The following is a 21,938-nucleotide window of genomic DNA, read 5'->3' on the forward strand; positions in this document are numbered from 1 at the left end:
TTAAACTTCCAAATGTGTGTATATATAATCCTAACGTTTTCTAAACATTTCTATTCAACTTTCCATTTCGAAGTGACATTTCTATTTCAAAGCTGACCTATTTTGAGGAGTAAGAAAATTAGCTGAATTCCCTCAAAACAAAACGCTTCACTCTGGGTTGAATAAAATATTGTGAGTTGTTGGGTATTTTTAATTTCTCCGAAGAAGAGTCCTCCTCACTGGGAGTTACCAGAATGGGTTTATTTATTCTTTTGAAATCCAGTTCAGCCACGGAACAGAAGAAAACCAAACAAAACACTCCTCTACACAATTTGCACGGCAACAATTTCGAGCGCGCTTTCACATTTCAAATCAAGCTACCTAATCTATCCCATGGATTTGGGATATAGGAATGTGAAGCGTAACTAGGGATTGATAAATTGAGTAACGGGTTTTGTCTGTAACAAAGGTTTCTTGGGGCAATATCTCCCGCAAATGAACTGACTGTAGCCTGCTCTGTCCTATTGGACACAGATTTCTCTTGATACCCATCACTGCAGTTCGTTGGCAGCTCTGGAAATAAAGGTGAGGGGAGATTTTGTATTGCACGCCCGTCTGGCAGGCTAATCTCTGGATGAATTCGCTCACAGTCAAGCTGCAGCTTTCAGGAGTCATTCTTCAACTATTTTCAACACTTCCCCTGGCAGTATTTGATTAAAGAGGTTTTTAATCAACACAAGATACCTTACAATGCAGCTGCCATTGGCGTGAGAGGAAACACAAATCTCACGGCAGTCCTGAGAGTCGAAGATATAATATATTGGAGCATCCGTGCAAGACTGCATGTTTCAAGTTCATTGTTCTTGGAGAGGCTTGTTAATAAGGATGACTTACTCTTTGCAAACAGCGGCAATGGTTTTGGCACGGGAGAGATGGTCCTCAATGGAGATGGGAGACGACGGGCACGATGACCGGGCAGGAGGTTTTCTTTCTGATGTAGTTCTTTTTTTGAGCTAAACCAATGCTGTTCTCCTACTGCAACAATGTTGGGCTAGAGAGAGAAAAAAAAAAAAAAAAAGATATAATTTTAAAAAAAAGTCCATTTGGATTACTATTTGCACATCTCAGAGCCTTCGCTCCAGGCTGCCTGGAGGCTGTTGGACAACTCTGCGCCATTACCAGGTTTCCTTGACAATGCCTACAAGATTTTCTTTCTAAAGCCAGACTCTGAAGCACAGATCTCCTCTGCAAATCCGTCCTCATTTGAAGCTACAGTCCCCAGAATACATGATGGAGTGAGGTCTGTGCCGTGTTCTGAGCTCAACTTTCCCCAACTTTTGACAAAAGGTTGTGTTGGGATTGCTCGGCGCAATCAGCGCATGAGCTGTTAACGTGGAGCTCCTGATTGCTGGCAGCAATCACGGGGTCTGACAACACAGCGGGGTTCAAAGGAAGATCAGCCACTCGCACGAGGTAACAAGGACATCTTAAAATGAGCAGCTATTGAATTGGGATTGGGATCTAATTTATCCCAAGGGAAGGTTATTTGTTAACAGCCTCTTGAAGAGTTTCTGATAGAGCTGAAGGAAGGGTGACAATTCCTCTTCACAACAACCCCCAAGGATTATTCCTCCTCCTCTGGAATGAAAACTAAAGCTTCTTGAAGGAGAAGGAGAGGATCTGCAGACAGCACAGATGCTTTATGTTCACATTCCGGTTCCCTGAGCAAGACAGAGGTTCTCTAGCCCCAGAGACCAGGGAAGGCCCAGGGTATTATTCTCCAGTTTGCCACCACTCCAAATGGGCACCAGCCCCTCAAGGTGTTTAAAAGGCATTGAGACGAGGTTCTTAAGGACATGGGTTAGTGCTAGAGTTAGGTTATGGTTGGACTTGATGATCTGGGGGTCTCTTCCAACCAAATGATTCTGTGATTCTATGATGCTATGTCGTAACCACAGCTACCGTACAGACGCTCTGTACTTGCCACTGGTACCAACCACTGCAGTTAGGTGTCTGCATTCCTGCCCCAAAATGTCTTCAACCAAATAGTGGGCACTTGAGAAAGAAAATCCTCTTATTCAGGCAAAGATGCCGCTTCTACCTCCACTACCACTTAAACAATTTGATTTGATAGGCAGCTGTATCACTGATGACGTCCTAGACCCTTAGTTGGCCAATTCCCAAAGCCAGAAACATCACAAATACTTCAATCCTTAATTCACTCCCTTAAATTTCTTGCTGTATTTCCTAGTATTTCCCACCGGCTCAAGACACTCCTGGGCCCTGCTCACCTTTGGGCACTTGAACCACCACAAGGCACTTCCTCCATTTCACTCGTGTTGAGAAGAGCCTCCTCTAACTTGTCGAGAGGCCTGAAGACGTGGTAGAGTTGGTCAAACGCAATAAAGTCACCTGAAAGATCAAGGACATGAGGCTGAGATGTTCACGTTCAGTTTGAACAGCCGGTTCTGGGTGGCTGCAAGATGTCAGAAGTCTGTGATGGAGAAGCAGAGTTATTTCCTCCTAGAAGCCCGGCGGGTCACGCTCCTCACCCAAACCACCAGCCCAGGCAGAGCTGAACATCCGTTTTAATTAGTCTCCATCCCGTAGGGCATTTAGGGACAGTTTAACCCCTTAAAACCCCCGGGGAGTGGAGCCCAGCTCAGCAAAAAGGATGATGGACGTGGGCAGCACATCCCAGCATCACCACCACAGGCAACCAGCCCCAGGGCTCCGCTCCAGAGACAGCGACCGGCTCCCAACGCCAGCAAAGATAAAAATGAAGCTCAGACAGAGCAGTAAAATAAATCACTGACAGAGTCTCAAAAAGAGACAAATGAAGTTGAAACTTGTTCTTGTTTATTTTAATGTTTGGAATGTTTTTCAGGTGATTTATGCCCCTGCTTCAATGTGCTTCTCTCTCTCTCTCTCTCTCTGTTTCTCTCTCTTTCCCCTCCCTTTTTTTTTTAAGAACAGAAAAAAAGTATTTGGGAGTTAATTGGATTTCCAGGCTTCACAGCCAGACACTGTAATTGATCTCTGAAGAGATGGATTTGTCGGTCAGCTGGGCATGAATTTGACAACAGGAAAGGGATGGGAAGACAAATTTCCCCCTGCACACAGAGCAAAGTGGGTCACAAGGGAGGGGGTCACGCTGGCAGGGCCAGTGTCCCAAGGCAAAGCCCCCTGTTTGTCCCGACCTTGTCCCACATTTCCAAATTAAACAGCACTTGGGCCCTTTCAAGACGGGCAGGAGATGTGAGCTGATGGGGATAATCCCCTTGTCTAGAGCTCCGTCTCAGAGGAGATTTTTTGGCTTCTGTTTTGTCCCAGGGTTTTGAAGCTACACACAGAAAAAGCCTGTTTGCCTTTCATCCATGACATGAGATGCTCCTTGTCTTCCCACTCCTTGCTCCTTCCTCAAATGTGTGTTATCTCCAAACCACAGATGCCCTAAGCAAGATCCCCTGTGACTGCAGCTCCTGCCACTATTTGCACTTCCCAAAACCCCATGTCACTCACCAAAACGCAGGTGCCATCCCAAATCTCGAGTTTCTGGTCGCAGCAAACTGGTTCACACTGTGAGGTGAGGAAGAGGCACTGAGTTGTGGGGGTACAAGGATCACAGAATCATCAAACAGTCTGGGGCGAAGGGACGTTCCCAGCTCCCCCAGTGCCCCCCCTTCCATAAGCAGGGACATCTTCACCAGCTCAGGTTGCTCAGAGCCCCGTCCAGCCTGACCTGGGATGTCTCCAGGGATGGTTCGTCCACCACCTCTCTGGCCAACCTGGGCCAGGCTCTCACCACCCTCAGCACCAACCATTTCTTCCTCATGTCCAGCCTGAATCTCCCTCCTTTAGTTTAAAACCATCACCCCTTGTCCTATCGCAACAGGCCCTACTCAAATGTCTGTCCCCAACTTTCTTATCAGCCCCTTTTAAGTACGGAAAGGCCACAATAAGGTGGATCCTTGGATCTCCCTGGATCCTTCTCTTCATCAGGATCCACCCAGCTGCCCACACTCACATCTCCCCCTTCACCCAACCAGCTTCCAAGAGTCCCCACCAAGCCAAGCTCTTGCTATCAGGGCCAGCAGCACAACAAACCTCGGCCATGCAACAGTGGTTTCTCATCTGTTGTAAATAGCAAATAAATTTATATTATGGTCTCAGCTCAGCTGCTGCAAGGGGTCTGATCCTGCTGCTCCGGCCAGAGCTATGCTGGAGGACACTGTGCCTGAAGGTACCACAGTAAAACCCACCACGATCCCTGCTCTGCTACCCATCTCCGCAGCAGATGGCAAGCAGCCGTTCCCAACAGACTGCAGTGCCCATGGGGAATCCAGGTAAGCCCATGTGGGAATTTGGTGCAAAATAAGCAGAGAAGCGCATTTCCAGGAGTCATCACTGTGGTTTAGCATCACCCACCTCCACATGGATGAGAAAGGTATTTCTGGGAGGCGTGCTGACACAAACAGCCCAGCCAGAGCATCTTTCCCGCACCACAGAAGTGTCCCCATCCCTGCACACGCAAACCCCAAGACCTTGGCTATCCAGGAGAGAGGGACATCCCAGGGAAAAAACACTGCAAAACTGGTCTCTTCAGCACAAGAGTCTTCTTCACTTATTTCACTTTTTTCTGCACACTTATTTGAAATACATTCCAGTAGTAGGGCTTGCAAGGAGCCAGGAAAAATCAACACCCTTTCTGAGACGCATCCCGCACAATCACCTTGCACATAACCCAAAGGAAAGCATCACATTCCCATGCACCTGCCAACCTACCCGCGAAGATATGGAATTCTTATCCTTTCATCTGCTAGAGGCCTGTCTGAAAATCCAAGCACAACCTGCCACGCCGTGCTGACGTTTCGCTGCTCAGAAGCGACCCCGCGATAATTGACCCGGCGTTTCTGCGGTGCCGCCGCCGCCCCAGCACGGCCCTGCAAGAGGAAACACAGGGTTTGCACAATGCGTGATTAAACTCCGGAGCTGACTTCCACGGGAAGCTGCCGCCGCCAAGAATTTGTGACATTTCAGAGAGGAAGCAGGCGTGGACACGGCTAACAAGAATAGCCAGAGTTGCAACAGCTAAATACCAACATCTCCGCTGAAAGTGGTATTAATATTGCAGGCAAACTCAATTTGAGATGATGAGCAGATCTAACACAGGGCAGGTTTGCTTTCTTCACCTCCCTTCACAATATCCGCTCCTGGCCACCCCTTGGAGAGGATACGGAGTTATGTGGATCCCATCCTATTCCTGCAATTCCCCTCTTCTAGTTTGTTTTTTTACCTACATCAAAAACACTACGCAGCCTTATTTTGCCATTGTTTGCACTGGATATAAAATCACGTAATGGGAGATTTCTGGAATTGCAAAGCAAGTTTACAGGTGGGAACGCCGCTGCGTACAGGTGTAAGGTATCACTCACTCCCGAGCGTAACAGCTACTGCAGACTGTGTGACAAGGAAGCAGCTCGCAAATGGTCATGCGAAGGAAAACATCTGTTACGAGCTAGCAGGTACACAGATCATCTGCAAATTGCACAGCTTGTGCCTGATTTTCCCTTGCTTTGTTTAGCGACTCGCAGTGCCGCGACGCGGGAGGCAGCTGCTGGCAGAAGGGACCTCCGCGGCGCAGGGCTGGAGATGATGGAGGCGAGGCAGAGCCAGGCACAGCATCCCCGACACTGCAGATGATATTATTTAACTCAGGACCACTCCAGAAAGCTGGGTTATACTTCACAGCCCCTTCCCCTGCTCTCTCCCACCTCCTCGGGCTCAGAGTCGCCGTTCGCCTCCACCTCGCACACAAAAGATTTCCTGATCTGGGCCAGACCTTTGCATCTGCTTTGTGTTACAGGGCTGAGCGCAGGAAACAGGAGGATTCTGTTTCCATCAGACAGGATCTCTGGTTGATCTCCAGCCAGCATCGGGACTCAACCACAGCTCCCAACACTGTGCTGTGGATGGAGAGGAGGATCCTCCTGCATCTCTCTTCATAACCCGCTCTCAGTGTTCCCACCTGTGTAAAAGGACATCTCAGATACAGAACACAGCGTGGGCTGTGTCCAAAATCTGCCTGCTCAGCATCCAGGTCTCTGGAGTCATAGAATCACAGGACGGTTTCAGGTGAAGGGACGTTCCCAGCTCCCCCAGTGCCCCCCCTGCCATGAGCAGGGACATCTTCACCAGCTCAGGTTGCTCAGAGCCCCGTCCAGCCTGGCCTGGGATGTCTCCAGGGATGGTTCATCCACCACCTCTCTGCCCAACCTGGGCCAGGCTCTCACCACCCTCAGGGACAACAATTTCCCTTTATCTAGCCTGAATCTCCCTCTTTTAGTTTAAAACCATCACCCCTTGTCCTATCACAACAGGCCCTGCTCAAAAGCCTAGCCCATCTTTCTTATGAGCCCCTTTTAAGTACAAAGAGGCCGCAATAAGGTTTCCGAGGCTGCAATAAGGTCTCCTGCCATGTTGCAGAAGCCCCATGCACGCACTGGGACTTCACAAGCAGCTTCACGTGGGCAAACGGTCACTGTGCAGAGTCTGGCGAGACCGCACATGAGATGCTGTGTGATCCTTGTCACCCAAAACTGGGGTCAAGGATGGGGAGCCCAGGCTGGCACTGGCTCAGAGAAAGCCTACTTGGACCAGCAGAGCAAAGGTGCTTTTTCACAAGAGTCAGCAGAGCCTGACTCGTTAGTCTAAGGAAATGAAGGCGGAGAGGTGATAAAACTGTTCTCTCAGGAGGTTTAACATGACGGAAGAGAAAGCGCTATTTAAGGTGAAGGGACAACTTCAGCAAAAGGTCAGAAACCACCCATGAATAAATTTAGATAAGAAACCAGAATAAAGCTCCTCGCTGTCCAAACAGGGGAAAAGCCAGTGTAATATGAAGGGGTTTTTTCAGCCTAGAGGGACGAGATGCTTCATCAGCCGCAGAAAGCAGCAAAGAGAGGGACTTGATGTCTGGGAGGTCCCGTCCCAACCCTGGTTCTGTTGGATGCCAGAGAGGCAAGATGTGCTGGGAGAGACAGCACCGTCAAGTGGTTTAATTGGAAAAAAACATGACGAGTTTGAGGTTTGGGTCTGACACAGAGCAGCAAAACCACGGGAAATACAAATCAAAAGACCACGATAATGCACAGAAAACCAGGCACTGGAAGAGAGGCAGAAACTCTGCCGACAAACCAGCCCTGGCTGTCCTGGAGCGGCCCACGCGGAAATCCATACCGAAAATCATTAAACAATTACAACCTCCATCGGGAGGAGATCGTCCTTTGAAGATATTTTCCCAGAAACCTTTGTTCGCAGCTTTCAAATAACCCCCTGCCTCATCAGAATAATTGCCAGGAGTAAATGCTTTGTAGATCAGCAAACATTAAAGAGGAGAGGAAAGCAAAACGAGTCTGTGCGACCCCGCAAGCTCCAAATACCAAATACCGCTGCACCAAGTGCCCTATGGAGATGTCACCGGCCGAGCATCAACCTTCACAAGCCCCAGTGACCTGCAAGGAAACGGGCTGTTTCCAGCAGAAAAAGAGGGGTGGTTTTTCTTTCATAAAATAATAACTCGGTGCCAGCTCAGCAGTTTGCCAAAGGAAACAATCCGCCTAAACAAATCACCTAGCCAAAAAAAGAAAGGTCTAATACGCCGCTTGGTTTAACACACAATATTATCACTCCCCACAGACAGAAGCTTCTCTTTATTTTGAAGGTGCTTAAGCACCTGACTTCGGTTAGGCCTAAATACTTCTTGAAAATCTGTCTTTCATGCAGAACCAAGATAATCTTTGAAGACACAGCAACTCAACAGGCTTTGCTCAATCAATCTCACTGTTGTTTTATTCAGCATTAAAAAAAATAAGTTCCCGGGGATGACATTTCCCCCAGAACTTGTTAGCCATTTAAAACTATCACCTTAATCATTAAAAACAAACAATGAGAAAAGGAAGGGGGAAAAAAAGGCATTAAGTTAATCCCCGATCTGGAATCCCAGAAGAGAAAATGAATTAGTTTTCAAGACTGCAAGAATGAGGGGCCAACCTCCCAGATCATGTAAAAATATGAGGAGAAAGGGTAGGGACATGCTGCCAGACAACATCGGAGGCTGCGGGAGGATGGGGTGAGAGGCTCTGCATCGCTTTGATGCTCTTCGCTATCAATTCCCTCCGAAGCCGGGCAACCACATTGGGATGAGTGATTTCTGAGGACCTGGAGCACCCCTGGGCTTCTGGAGAAGGGACATCGCTGTTTCCCACGGAGCTCTGGCTGCTGTATTCCCAGGAAAATTAGCATCCTGCCCAGCCACTCGTGTTTCTGACAGCCGAGTGGGCTCCTCGTCCCTGGCCAAACTCAGAAATTAAGGCAGCAAGGCCTGCGGGAGGCCTTCTGGGAGCTTCTATTAGTCCAGCTGACAAAGAGACAGAAACAAGGACACGTCTTGGATACAAAGTCTACTCCTGTCTCATGAGAATCCAACCCCACATGCTTGTCAGGCTTAAGTCAATTTTTTTTAATTTTCCTTTTCCCATTTGGACTAATAAAGGTATTAATGGCTCTGCAGAAGCCACAGTTCACCACAATTAAAACCCCACCACCACTAAAACTAAATGATGGGAAATGCAGAAAGAAGAGCACTGGGGCAGGAGGGGGAAGCATCTTGCAGCGTGGAAAAGGGGCTGCACCACAAGAAACTCGGCCAGCAGGTGGAGGGAGGGGATTCTGTCCCTCTGGTGTGACACCCCACAGTGCTGGGACAGCAGCCATAGGGAGGACATGGACCTGTTGGAGCAAGTCCAGAGGAGGCCATGAAAATGCTCAGAGGGCTGGAGCCCCTCTGGTATGGAGACAGGCTGAGAGAGTTGGGTTGTTCAACCTGGAGAAGAGAAGGCTCTGGGGAGACCTTATAGCAGCCTCCAGTAGCTAAAGGAACAAAGCTGGAGAGGGACTTTTCTCAAGGGTATGCAGTGATAAGACGATGGGTGATGGCTTTAAACTGAAAGAGGGGAGATTCAGGCTGGACATGAGGAAGAAACTGTCACCCCTGAGGGTGGTGAGAGCCTGGCCCAGGTACCCAGAGAGGTGGTGGATGAACCATCCCTGGAGACATCCCAGGCCAGGCTGGACGGGGCTCTGAGCAACCTGAGCTGGTGAAGATGCCCCTGCTCATGGCAGGGGGGGCACTGGGGGAGCTGGGAAGGTCCCTTTGACACAAACTATTCTGTGATGGACCGAGTCATGACGGCTGGATGCAGACCACACACTAACCGCTTGCACGCACGATGCTGGACCTGGATCATGCATGGTGAGGCTCGGAAAACTGAAGCTTTTTTCCCACTTGGCTGCAGGAAGCGTCCTTCTTCATCACAGCAAGGTGCACATGGCTGAGCAGGCTGGGCACTGACACACCAACCACAGCACCCATGTCTCCTGGTCCTCCCCACCAGTGATGATCTCCCCACTACCGAGCTCTCCATCACCGGCTCCAGTTGCCATGTCCCCACCCAACACAACTCAACGGGGCATCACCTCGCGGGGCGAGGATGGGAAGGGACCGGTGGAAAAACCTGGGCTGGGGGGAAGGGAAATGGGGGCCCTTCACTTTTTCAGGCTGTTAACTGTAATTAGCCTGGTTTCTGAGATGTAATTATCTCGCAATCTCAAAGCAAACACCCCGGAGGAAATTGCACAGTTAAAAGACAGCATGGCATTAAAAATAAATTATGAGAGTCCTGCCCGCTACTGCTGCGGATCTGTCAGCGTTTTCACTCTAAAAGCGCCGGTTTGGGGGAGCCGGAATCACCCAGCTGTGACTTTCCCTGCCAAACTGTCTGCCCAGACAGAGCATCACGCCGCGTCCCTCTTACCGCACAGAATTACAAACAACCCCCCCCGTTTCCCTCCCCATCGGGAGACATTCAGCTTTGTCACAGCCCAATTACAGCATCACCACGCTCTGGGGGTGGGGAGGTTGCTTTGTTTTGGGTTTTTTCCCAGAGGAATTAAGATTCTGCAGGGTATTGAATGCAGGGCAGGAACAAAGCGTGTGAGGTGTTTGGAAACAAGGCAGCTGCTGACAGACCACAATGCTCCTTCGCCTTGCAGAAGGAGCTCCCCAGCCTTCTCTCCGCTGCCCTTTTTGGTGCTGCTTGAGTGATTCCTGTAATTAGGAACTTGTCATTTGGGAATGTCTTCTCCATCCACTGCTGTAAGACTCCAGCTCAGACTCAGCCCTAAATCCAGCAGAGCTAGGCTGGCTTAGCTCAGCAGAAGACCCCACCAACCTCATCCCAACATGGCACTTGTCTCCTACAGCAAGTCCCTTCACACGGGCAAAGCTTCAGATCACAAGAAGCTGGGGGTGACTGCAACAGAGAACATGCCCCAAACCAAGACATCACAGCCAGAGGAACAGCCCTGGAGTGAAGCAACACCTTAATGACTTTAAAAAGCTGTTAAGCGACACTCAGACACCTCCTCAACATCTGCAGAGAGCCAGGACGTGCCACCATCTCCAAATCATCATGCTCATTACACAAAAAACCACCTTCGTTCCTTCTGCTGTAGCTGAGGTGGGGGAAGGACCCTCAGAGATATGCTGAACGCCCGTAAGATGCTCTCTTGACAAGAGTTGATCTAAAAAAAGAGCATCGTTGTGCCTTTCATCAGAAATACACCATCACTCAGGAGCTCTGCAAACGGGCTGCTCCGGAGCAGCCCTGTGTTGTGTTTAATTAACAGATGCTTCTGGAGAACGAGATCCAACCTCCAGCAGCACCGAGCCGCACTTAGTCAAACCCCTAATCCTCCTTCCAGTACGGATCAATCCCAGCGCCTCTCCTCTCCCACGTACCCAGTCGCTCGCAGGATGCACAGAACAAATCTGGAGAGCCCATTAAAAGCCACTCGACTGGAAAATAGTTTCTGGCCTAATTCTAGCACTGGGGTCTTAGGGAGAGAAATCTGACAGCAAGAGCGCGTCTGCGGGGAGGAGGAGGCAGAGCTGTTAACTACTTCACCAATCTAATATATAGCACTCTCCAAGAGTAATTAATAATTAATATTCGTAGCCTGCTTAAATCTGTTGACTCTGTAAACTGCAAGCCTCTCACTTAAAGGACTCCAGGCATGCTGAGACAAAGTGAAGAACATCCCCCGTGGAGAGACTCGGCATAAACACGAACAACGGCAACTCCCGGCTCCTCAGCCCTAGTTTTAATCCCTCTGCTTCTCCTGCCCTCTTCATCTTGGTTAATTAAGCATAATTCCCTAGCGGCACCTCTGAGCAGAGATGCCCAGCAGGACAGGACCTGGGGCTCTGGTCACGGCAGTGTCTGCATGGAAGCAGTAATGTCCTGGGTTGGCACAGGGCCATGAAGTCACCAAGTCCAGCCTCCTCCAGGTGGTCTGCTCAAAAATGGCACTTTTATCTCCTTTCAAGCACTTGGGATTATTGGACGGGGCGCTGAGCAACCTGAGCTGGTGAAGAGGTCCCTGCTCACAGCAGGGGTTGGACTGGATGAGCTTTGAAGGTCCCTTCAACCCAAACCATTCTACAACCCTGTGATTATCAACCAAGACAGGTTATCTGATTTATACCTAGATGTATCTGATTCAGGACTTGGGCTTATTGCAGAGATCAGTAAGAGCTTTCTGTAGACTGAAATGCATAATTACAGCATTGCAACTGGTCTTCTAGAAGCCCCAAACCTGCCACAGCTCAAATCTTTGCCCTTTTCTGTAATGGCCAAGATGTAAAGGACATTTTGAGAAGGCTGAAGCTCTCCACGCTTCCCTCAGCAACCGCTGACCATCCTAAAATGATAATAACCTGGCCGCCAGCCCTGCCTTGCTATTCCAGAGTCCCAGCACAGCTCCTGCCTGCTCTTCACCAGCATCCAAACTGCACCACAGCAGGAGATCACAGAATTGGGAGGTTTAAAGTCAACACCACCATCTAGTTCAGTTCATAGAGATGCAGCATCGCAAGCTGTCCATGTAGACCTGCTCTCCACTTCCTGAGGGACCTCGAGGTACCAGTGAACTCAAATTGCCCAAAAGCAATATGATAATAATAATACCAAGGTCACTCTTGGAAGACAAGGTTGCTCAGGTCCACACAAACAGACACTTTTTTGGCCATAAAACTGTAGTTTGCTGTCTTCACTACAACCAAATCCCTTCTATGTTGCGGCCCATCATCCACTTATCCTGCATTCAAAGCTTCCCTCTTTTCCCCACCTTCCAACATTGTCACTGTCTTAATCTGAGTTTCAGCCACCAAAAGACACCTGATGTCTAGACACCACACTCATGGTATCTGTGGGACTGGGGTCATACGAGTTAATGTGTATCAGCAATATGTTAAATCCAAACTCCGAGGCTTGGTAACCCACTGTAGCTTACACACACTGGAAGGTGGAGAAGCGGAACAGGGCAGGACAGCTTTTCTTGATGGGAACCACAACTCCCAAGGAACAAGATCTTCTCTAAATGTCACAAACCAGAAGAACCTGAAGGTCTGGACCAACAAGGAGCCACCTTTGTGAACCTGGCCTATGGGATCAGCCAAACTGTCCTAATTTTGTCTCTGGAGCATCATCTTCAGGGACAAGTTGACCTCCAGAGAAATCACAGATCACCTTTGCTTTTGACTTTACTCAAGACTTGAAGGAGACCCTTAATAACTTTTAAATATCACATGCTGCAGTAATTCAATACATTCACAAATTATAAGGTTTGTAGCAGATTAAGTCATTCATTAGGTGTGTATATTGCACTTCCAAGTTTAGTATAACACAAAAAAATCCTTTTTCATTATAAGGAACTTTTTTCTATCACCTGTATTACGAGATCTATTTTATCATAGTTACGTTTTAATCTGGCGATGCTCTTCTAAAATAGAGGCAACTCAGTCACATTTTATACCTCATTGCCTATGTAAACTCTAAATTCTGTTTAGTTACTTTAATCAGTATTCAACAAATACAATCCCATTGAAATTTGGTTTTCTTTCCAAAGTGCAATGGAAAAAGGCCTGCTTACGAGCATACAGATGTGAGCACACCTAAAAATACCTAATCTCAGGAAACAATTATACATCTTCCCTTGAATTCATAATTTGCATTTAGAAAGAAGGAAAATATGCCCATAAATAATTTTTCGCTAGCTTCCCATTAAAAGAAAAAGGACAATAAATGCGATTCCGCTGTTAAGAAGTACCAAGGATGTGGCTGCCTTGCAAAGATCTAAGTAGGTTTTAAACAATGAGAAACCAAACCCTGTGAGAATGAATCATGGGATAATGTGGTAATTTTTGCACTGTGGGTATTTTGGGGGAAAAAACAACCAAACAAACCAACCTTGCCTTTAATTGCTTCTGTGTTTGTGCATATTTACACTCCAAGCCACTAAGACCTTCCCTTTGGAGGCTCATCGTGATAGAGACACTTAATAGCTCTGGTTCTCCCAAGATTTCAAAAACTGAAGGAAAATTAAGAAGTACTTATTTCATTTTTACTGAAGTGAGGAAAAATAATTGTTGAGGTTTGAATGAAACCTGTCACTCAACTTACACAACATGTGTCATTTGGTCACCAAGTGTTATAAACAGTAGGATTTCAAGAAAAAAAATGTATGTGGTAGTTGAAATACAAAATTCAACTTTCATTAGGACATGATGCAGAAGACAAGGAGGTAAAAGGAATTTTTTGGGGGGTACAATTTCCCCCTCCCTGAATTGAGTGAAATCTAACTGTATTTCCAATTGTTTCAGGGTTGTCAAATTTTGGGAGGGAGGCTTTGGAAAAAATAAGGCTCGTGTTGAAAAACACAACCTACCTAATCTGCCTTTTGTGTTTATCAAAGGAGACTCAGCAGGCCCAGATTCTCTAAGGAGTCGGGTACCACCGTGCAGGTAACGGGACTGCTCATCGTTGGCCTCACCTTCATCCCCACATCTCCACCATCACAGCAAGAACATCTCTTCAGGTCCAAGCGACGGCGACTTCAATAGAGAGATATCGGGGTTTACCACCAGGAACAGACCTAAACACAGAAAAAGCATCAGGAAATGGCTGCTTCTTCTCCGATTTCTACTGTTGTTGGCATTAGCAGTTTCTCCGAGTGCGTCACTGCTAATCTTGACACCCACCAGTGCTCCCTCCAAGCTATTCTTCTCCGTGTAACCTCCTTGGGTTCAACCCTACTGAGAACAACAATATCCCCTGTAAAAAAGAGCCGTCGAGGTTGGAGAGCACCAGCCTCCTCCTGCAAGCAGCCCCACAACGCCGGACAACATCCATTTTGCTAACGACTGGCATAATGACGGCATTCTTGTTAGAAACTGCGGAGATAACAAGGCAAACACTAGTCGTAATTATTGTAGAATGTGCAGAAGGCAATTTAGAATAATAAATGTTCAGAACGCGGCGAGCGCGCAGACACACAAAGGAGGTGCACAAGGACCCTCCTGATTGCATTGTCTGGAGGAACATGTCGTGTGGTGGGGCTCCAATTTAATACCGCCGGGTCTCCCCCATTCTGCTTGGCAAGGGATCCTGCTGATTTTCCAGCAAAAACAAAGAAATAAAGGTGATCCAAGCATGTCAGGAGGGGAGGACAAGCCCAGAGGTGGGGTGCTCCAGATTTCCACGGGGCTGTGTTGTCAAGTGCTCTTCCCTGCAGCCACCCCGTGCAGGTACTACCTCAAAATCCCAGTAGGATACGCATTCTCCATCTGGCCGTGCAGCAGTTCCCTGAACAGGGACATCTCGTCATGGTGGCAGGAGGCCGGTTACCATGCATGGGTCAACCTTCACTCCTTGTCACTTCCTGCAACTGCCTGAAAGGAGCTTGGAGCCAGGGGGGGTCAGGCTCTGCTCCCCAGGAACAAGCACCAGGAGCAGAGGAAACGGCCTCAAGTTGCGCCAGGGGAGGTTGAGGTTGGATGTGGGGAACAATTTCTTCCCCAAAGGGCTGTGGGGCATTGGAACAGGCTGCCCAGGGCAGTGCTGGAGTCACCATCCCTGGAGGGTTGGACAGACGGACATGAGGTTCTCAGGGACATGGGGTACTGGGGAACAGTTGGACTTGATCTTGAGGGGCTTTTCCAACCAGAATGATACTATTATTTGAAGTGCAACATGAATCACGGGCAGCAGTAGGAGATGAGAGGGCAGGAGAGAGACCCAAGGGAGAAGATGAATACTGGGGGTAAGAAGCAAAGACTAGAAGGTAAGTGAAAGTGAAGAGAAAGGCCAAGGAGAAGAAAAGGGCGCCTGAGAGACTCTCATTTGGAAAGCTGAGGATCCCTGCCAAAGCAAACAGTTGGACATGTAGGGCTCTACATGTCTCCGGTTAATTTTGGCCATCTGGCATTTATTGAAATTGCCTCTCTTTGTGTTTCCTACGACAAAGTGGTTTTGTATTCCTATTTTCTCTCCCCTTCTCCTCTTTTTCAGTCTAACATGGAGCTTCTCTCCACCTTTAATCTTGCACATCTATGCAACAACTGTTGAGCAAGAACACAATGGTGGGGAATGAATCCCAGAAGGGTACCAGGGATGGGGAGCAACCACCTGCACACAGGTCCTGACATCCTACCCCTCATCTCATGTACTTGGCTTCCCTCGGTGCTCAATTTGGGAAAGTAACAGACTGAGAGGAAAGATGGGAAGAGAAATCAGAGCAGAAGTTAAACAGGAGAACAGAAAAGCAGGGAGGGGAAAAAAAACAACTTTAAAAAGGTGCAATTGCAAAGTGATGACAGGCTGGTGGAAGGGAATGAGCAGAGCACGTCCTCCTCTCCCTGAACTGCCGTGTGATTAGAAATAAGCCAAAAGAGCCATTTAGGAGGGAACTCTGGCCGTTCTCCTGCAACAGGGGCGAGAGACTGAAATAATCAACATTTTCCGCAGAACAGAAATGCAAACATTTAAATTCGCATCTGAACTGACAGCTTCAGTCAAAATACATCACCCTGACGTTCTCCAATTAGAAAAGATTCACAGACTCATTTCACGGCATAGCCTGCAGTCCCAGACCAGATTATACGGCCGCGTTGCCATAGCTTATATCTCCTAAGTCAGCAAGAAAACTCAGAGGCTCACGATGTGCTCCCAAGCCCACCGCGAGGAAGAGCTTTTGCGGTTGCTTTTCGGGAAGCCTGTCCCAGTGGAAACAATTAAAAAAAAAAGAAAGCAACACAACCACGCGGGCGGGGAGATGTTTCCTTTGTCCTGTTCAACCTCTCAACTTTTCGGAGCCAGAGCATCACTCGTTGCAGGACCGGACCCAGCAGACGCAGCCTGGTCACAATGCTCCAGGTACCAGCGATGCTGGAGCTTGGCATGTTCTCCCAGGACTGTAGGCAGCTCTTCGGTGGCTCTGCCACCACAAATTAGCAGAGCTGAAACTTTAGATCGGTGACAGAGCCGTTCCGCCTCCTGGGAGCAGTAAATTGTGATGCCGGTCCCTAAAGACCCTCCTTGCCATTAAGTGATTAATGAATTCATTAACACCTCTAAGAACACAGGAAATATGACACAGACAGCCTGCCTAGGCTTTGCAAAGTTGTTTTTTTCCTTCCTTTTAGAAACAGAAGAGAGTAGTGACTAATTAAGCTATATGGCCCATGGCAGCACTACTACATTCATCCAGTAGGGATGAGCAGAACAGTGAGATTCTCCATCTAATGCTCTGACCATCTTTTGTTTGACCCAAAACGAGATGCTAAAATAAGGGGTTTATTGCTATTATAAACCTTTCATTTGTAAGGTAAAAAAAACCCACTCTTTACTGTAATGGCTTTAAATGACTTTCCCAGTGTTCCCAGTCCAGGGGTGGAATGGTCCCAGGTTAACTGGAGGTAACAGTCAGGGCAAGGAGAGGGGGAGTAGCTGCACAATGGTCTCTCCAAGCCCTACAGAGAGCCTTAATTCTTGCCCTAAAGCCACAGGCACATGCTCAAAGAGCATTTCACTGACAGTTTTATTTACCAAATGTAGCACAACTGACAAGGCTAAACCCTGGGGATAAAGTGTGAGTTGGGCTCAGGTCTGACACTTGCACTTAATCCAGGCACGAGGTTTCCTACCCCCGTCTATCAATACACTCCTGGTGCTGCAATGGCTCCAGGCCAGCAGGTGACGTGAGCCAATTCGTCCCCGTCACAGCCGTGACAAGTGCCACTCACCCCACCTGTGCCTTGGACGGGTGTCCCAGGTCCTGGGATCTCAGCCATGGATGGAGGTGCCCCAGCAGCAGCCAGACAGGGTTGGCTGTCTCACCAGGAAGGGATGTCCTCACTGAAGGGACAAAGAGGGGCTCCTTGTATCTCATTTCATAGAATCATTTTGGTTGGAAAAGCCCCTCAGGATCATCAAGTCCAACCGTTCCCCCACCCCTGGCACTGCCCCATGTCCCTGAGAACCTCATCCCCATCTGTCTAACCCTCCAGGGATGGTGACTCCACCACTGCCCTGGGCAGCCTGTTCCAATGCCCAACAGCCCCTTTCAGGAAGAATTCTTTTCCTAATTTCCAAATTTTTCCTAATATCCAATCTGAATGTTCCCTGGTGCAACTTGAAGCCATTTTCTCTCGTCCTTCATTCACCTTGGACTTACTTGTGTCTCTGTCACGTATTTGCTGTGTTGTCACAGAAAACATGGGATTCATCTCTACAGCCGGTAAGAAAGATGGGGACAGACCTTTCAGCAGGGCCTGTTGTGACAGAACAAGGGGTGATGGTTTTAAACTAAAAGAGGGGAGATTCAGGCTGGACATGAGGAAGAAATTGTTGTCCCTGAGGGTGGTGAGAGCCTGGCCCAGGTTGGCCAGAGAGGTGGTGGATGAACCATCCCTGGAGACATCCCAGGCCAGGCTGGACGGGGCTCTGAGCAACCTGAGCTGGTGAAGATGTCCCTGCTTGTGGCAGGGGGGGCACTGGGGGAGCTGGGAATGTCCCTTCAACCATACTGTTCTGTAATTCTATGAATTACTGCAGAATTCCCTTTCCATAACCCAAGTGGAACAACTGTCCTTCACCCCAAAATGACACAGCATCATCAACGCTGGCTTGCGCCTTGGCTTTCCATGTCCTGTAAGACCCGCCCTGGGGACTGCAGCTTCGGCTGCACCCAGTTCAGTGCCAGCACGGGCTTATGCAGAGCCACAGTGGTCCGAGGGGACAAGAGATGCTATGTTCAGAACTATTTGTGCCACTTGTGGACAAACAGCGGTGGCAAAGAGCCACCATATATTCCTGCTGTGGGCAGGTATCAGGGCTTTGGGGGATTTGAAATTGCGGAGTTATCGGGCTCCAAAGACAACAGTTTCAAAGACAGGTAGTAAATTGGAGAGGGCTCAGTGAAAGCCACTACAAAGATTAAAGGGCAGGAGGTATTGATTTACGTAGGAAGATCAAAAGAGCTATATTTGTATACAGTAGTTTAGCTAAGTGATGACTAAGTGTTTAAGGGGAAGAGTTTGAAGGACATAAACCGAGGGAGGGACCATTAGGGTGAGGGCAGTGAAGAGAGTTAACGCAAGCAGTAAGTGGAAGGAAAAGGGAAAGAGGGAGATCCCAGCTGCCTGCCCAGGGATGCTCCTCGGCAGGAAGATGGCGACAGCCCCACTGGCGTTGAGACCCAAACTGTATTTGGCAAACCAGCTCCCCAAGGCATTTCGAGCCCTGTCCCGCACCTTGCTCACCACCCCTCCATTGCTAATGCTGTGCCACCCCACCCAGGAGCGGGTGGGAATGTCCCTGAGGGGACATAGGGCACCATCGCAGCCCATGCAGCACCCATCGGCTTGGTGACACCTCAAATTCAAACCACAGGAGCCCTGTGACTGCTCTGACTCACACAGTACTCCAGACAGAACCAGAAACAAGACAGCCATGGATCTTAAATCCACTTCTGAGCTCTCCTGCTCCATCCACAAGGCCTAGGGATCTCATGCCAAGTCTTCAAACTTATTTAAACATTATTGGAGTTATTGCATCTTGTCTGGAAGTAGCGTTTGCAAAGCATTAACCTGATCACAGCACAAAACCCGAGCCATCTGCACGGTCTGGTGACATCCCATCTTGCAAAGGACCTTCTGCTTGACTTTGCTTGATCCTGCAGCCCCTGAGCTACCCAGGATTTGCAAGGCTGAGACCACAGCCAGAATACCCAAAGCTATCCCGTTCCTTGAGATAATGCAGATCCAGGTGAGCACAGGTTGGTTAAAGTGACTTTGTACTAAGTGACCTACCTCAAGTTGATGGGTGTCTCCAAGAAGAGCAGCAGCCAGAAGCATTTCAGAGACTGGTACCTTGGAAATCCTCCATGAAGAAGCCACCTGTGTGCACAGGATAGACAAAAAAACCCACATTTTTCCCATTCTGGGGAGCCTGAGGATGAGCCCCGAGACACGAAGGTGTGCTGGGGAGGGCCTGGAGAGCAGATGTTTCATCAAACAGCTGGATTTTTAGCTTACCTCATCATTTCCTAGCTGCTTACTCTGCTAAAGGCTGCAGCTGCCCGTCACAGCAATGCCTATCCAACCCTTTAGAGAAGGCATTTCCCACCCTTAAAAAAGAAGGGGAAAAAAGGGAAAGATAAGCAAGACAAAGAGAATCTGATAAGAGAGAATGATTGAATCACTCTGCCATCGCCTGGGATATCCTGAAGACTTTATGGCCTCACTTCTCAACCTAAAAATATCAGCAAAAAGCTTTTGCTCTGGAATAGGCAGGGACCTCCCTGCAGTTTAGATCAATGCCAATGCTCTGCTCTCTGTCCACATCATTCAGCGTTTTATCCCCCATTTGCTGGAGCGATACTCTTTGCTGGGAACATTTATAGACAGCAGAAAGAGAGGTCACGTAACAAGTAACGATGAGAACAGCATGGGTTACAGAGGCGGCTAAATGAGATCAGATACAAGGGGCAGGACTCGTTGCCCATTACAGAGTCACTAAATATATTTTTGTCACCTTGTCCTATCAGGTGTCAACAGAGTCCACCCCTGATCTGCGTGACCCAGCATGGATCCGAGGGGACAAACATTTGTACGGGGTTGAAGCAGATGACACAACACACAGACTGTTTTCTTCATCCATATGTGGTCCCTCAACCACAAGCTCCATCTGATACCTAAAATCACACATCACATCTACAGTGCCTGGGTACTCTGATGCAACCGAATGCAAGATAACACCTCTGGGAAGCAGGAATGCAAATTACAGCTATTTAAAGTGTGAGGGATTACCTCAGAAAGCACTGACTGCAGCAAGGACTCAAGATGCTTTCAGTGGAGTAAGTGAATATTCATGCAAGCAGGAACAGAGCCAGGCTTTCCCCAACCTTTTGCATTTGCTTCCTCTCTTACCCACCACCTGACCCCGCTTTTACCCACAATTACATGACTCCATGTGGAACAAACAACCCATTCCAACAGTTTAAACAGTGGCTTGGAGAGCCCTGCATTTACAGAGCTTTTCTAGGAGATGTAAGGATGTCTTAGGCAGGGGACATCAATACAAAGGTTCACGTAGGATGCTGCAGGTTTGGGCTCAGCACCACCCTACAAAGGGCCTGCCTTGGGGACAGGCCAAGCAGGACTTGGAGGTGACAACAAAGCTGCTGAAGATTTAACCATGAGCAAACAGCCTTCTGAGCCCTGCTGCCCAGCCCTTGGTGTCCACGTAGGGAAGGGAGACACCAGAGAGCGTCTGACACACGGATGAGACCTGGAAAAACTCATAACTCAGCTTGTTCAGCTTATCGAGGAGCTGCTTAAGAGATCACAAGATGTCTAGACATCTGAAACATGGAAATATCCTGGGTTGCAGGGGACTGCCCAGGCTTTGACAAACACATGGGCGACATTCAATGCCCGGAAGTTCAGGTCAGATAAATCCCAGAATATCGTGCGATTCCCCAGCAGGGAGGGAAACCGAACACTGGAGGAGCTTGCAAGGGTGTGGATCCTCCTTGTTTGACACTGTCACCCTAGCAGTAGATAAATTTGAAGAGCCAGGCTTTAATCCAGCTCCTGGGAGAACATCCAAAGCCCAGGCTTGGACCAAGCAGGGCTGGATGGTGCAGGACATGCCTCCACGTCCCGGCTCCCCTCCTTCTTTCCTCGGCCACGACAAGCACAGGAAATTCTGCATTATCTGCTGCCCAACCTCAGAGATGCTCATTAAGCTGGTAGCTTAGTCCAATCTCTATTCCCCAAGACCTCAGCTGCTTGCCTGCAGACATAAGGAAGGAATGCATTTATTTATTTTCCTCCTCCAGGCTCATTTGGCCAGACAGATGTTGCTATTTCTTTTCTTTTTTTTCTCCTCACTTTCATCTGAATCAGGAGAGATTAACTCTGGCTGGGGACACCAGTCGCAGCCCAGGGTTTGCACATGTGCCAAAAGTGGGGGCCACCTTTTCCTGCACCCTTTAAGGTCGGTTATTGGCACTGTCACCTCACCCAATGACCCTGACAGCAGCTGCTGGAACATGCGTCCCAAATCTGGAGGTTCCATGAAGTTTTGTCGTAGATGTGAAGGTTCACTGAAGTTTTGTTACGATGGTCGGTATCACATGCAGAATTCGTAACCCGTCCATCGGATGCTCTCAAGTGATATCGCTATTCAGAGCCCTGCAGGACTGCCTAAATAAACACATGTTAAGAGTTCAAATTCAATCTCTGCCCTGCCCTGTCCCTTGTAAAACTCTTTGATGACTAAGCCCATTAGGGGAGGAGCAAATCTCTTCCAAATGTCACAGGTGATCTCCGCTGACCTTATCAAAGTGCAGGATCAATACACTGACCCATTCGGAGTAGGGAACCTTAAGCAAAAGCCAAAGAGAAAACAATTAAAGCAGAATTTCAAGAATAGGAGTTGGGGGGGAATAGAAATACCCCATTATGTCTCTAGAGAGTGAAAAACAAATGAGCC

General features: G+C 48.5%; 1 protein-coding gene across 1 annotated transcript in view; it reads right to left on the minus strand.

The window, feature by feature from the left end:
- LOC135580261 (uncharacterized) overlaps nt 1-21,938 on the minus strand; it is a 55,436-nt gene that overhangs the window by 22,375 nt on the left and 11,123 nt on the right. The window contains exons 3-9 of the mRNA XM_065074249.1: nt 19,475-19,566; nt 19,250-19,336; nt 13,828-14,034; nt 4,765-4,922; nt 3,502-3,558; nt 2,271-2,391; nt 874-1,030 (exon numbers count right to left, since the gene is read on the minus strand). The gene's annotated coding sequence lies outside the window, so the exon portion shown is untranslated. The remainder of the gene's footprint in view (nt 1-873; nt 1,031-2,270; nt 2,392-3,501; nt 3,559-4,764; nt 4,923-13,827; nt 14,035-19,249; nt 19,337-19,474; nt 19,567-21,938) is intronic.

The sequence above is a fragment of the Columba livia genome, chromosome 9 (genome assembly GCF_036013475.1).
Source record: "Columba livia isolate bColLiv1 breed racing homer chromosome 9, bColLiv1.pat.W.v2, whole genome shotgun sequence".
In the NCBI taxonomy this organism is placed as follows: Eukaryota; Metazoa; Chordata; class Aves; order Columbiformes; family Columbidae; genus Columba; species Columba livia.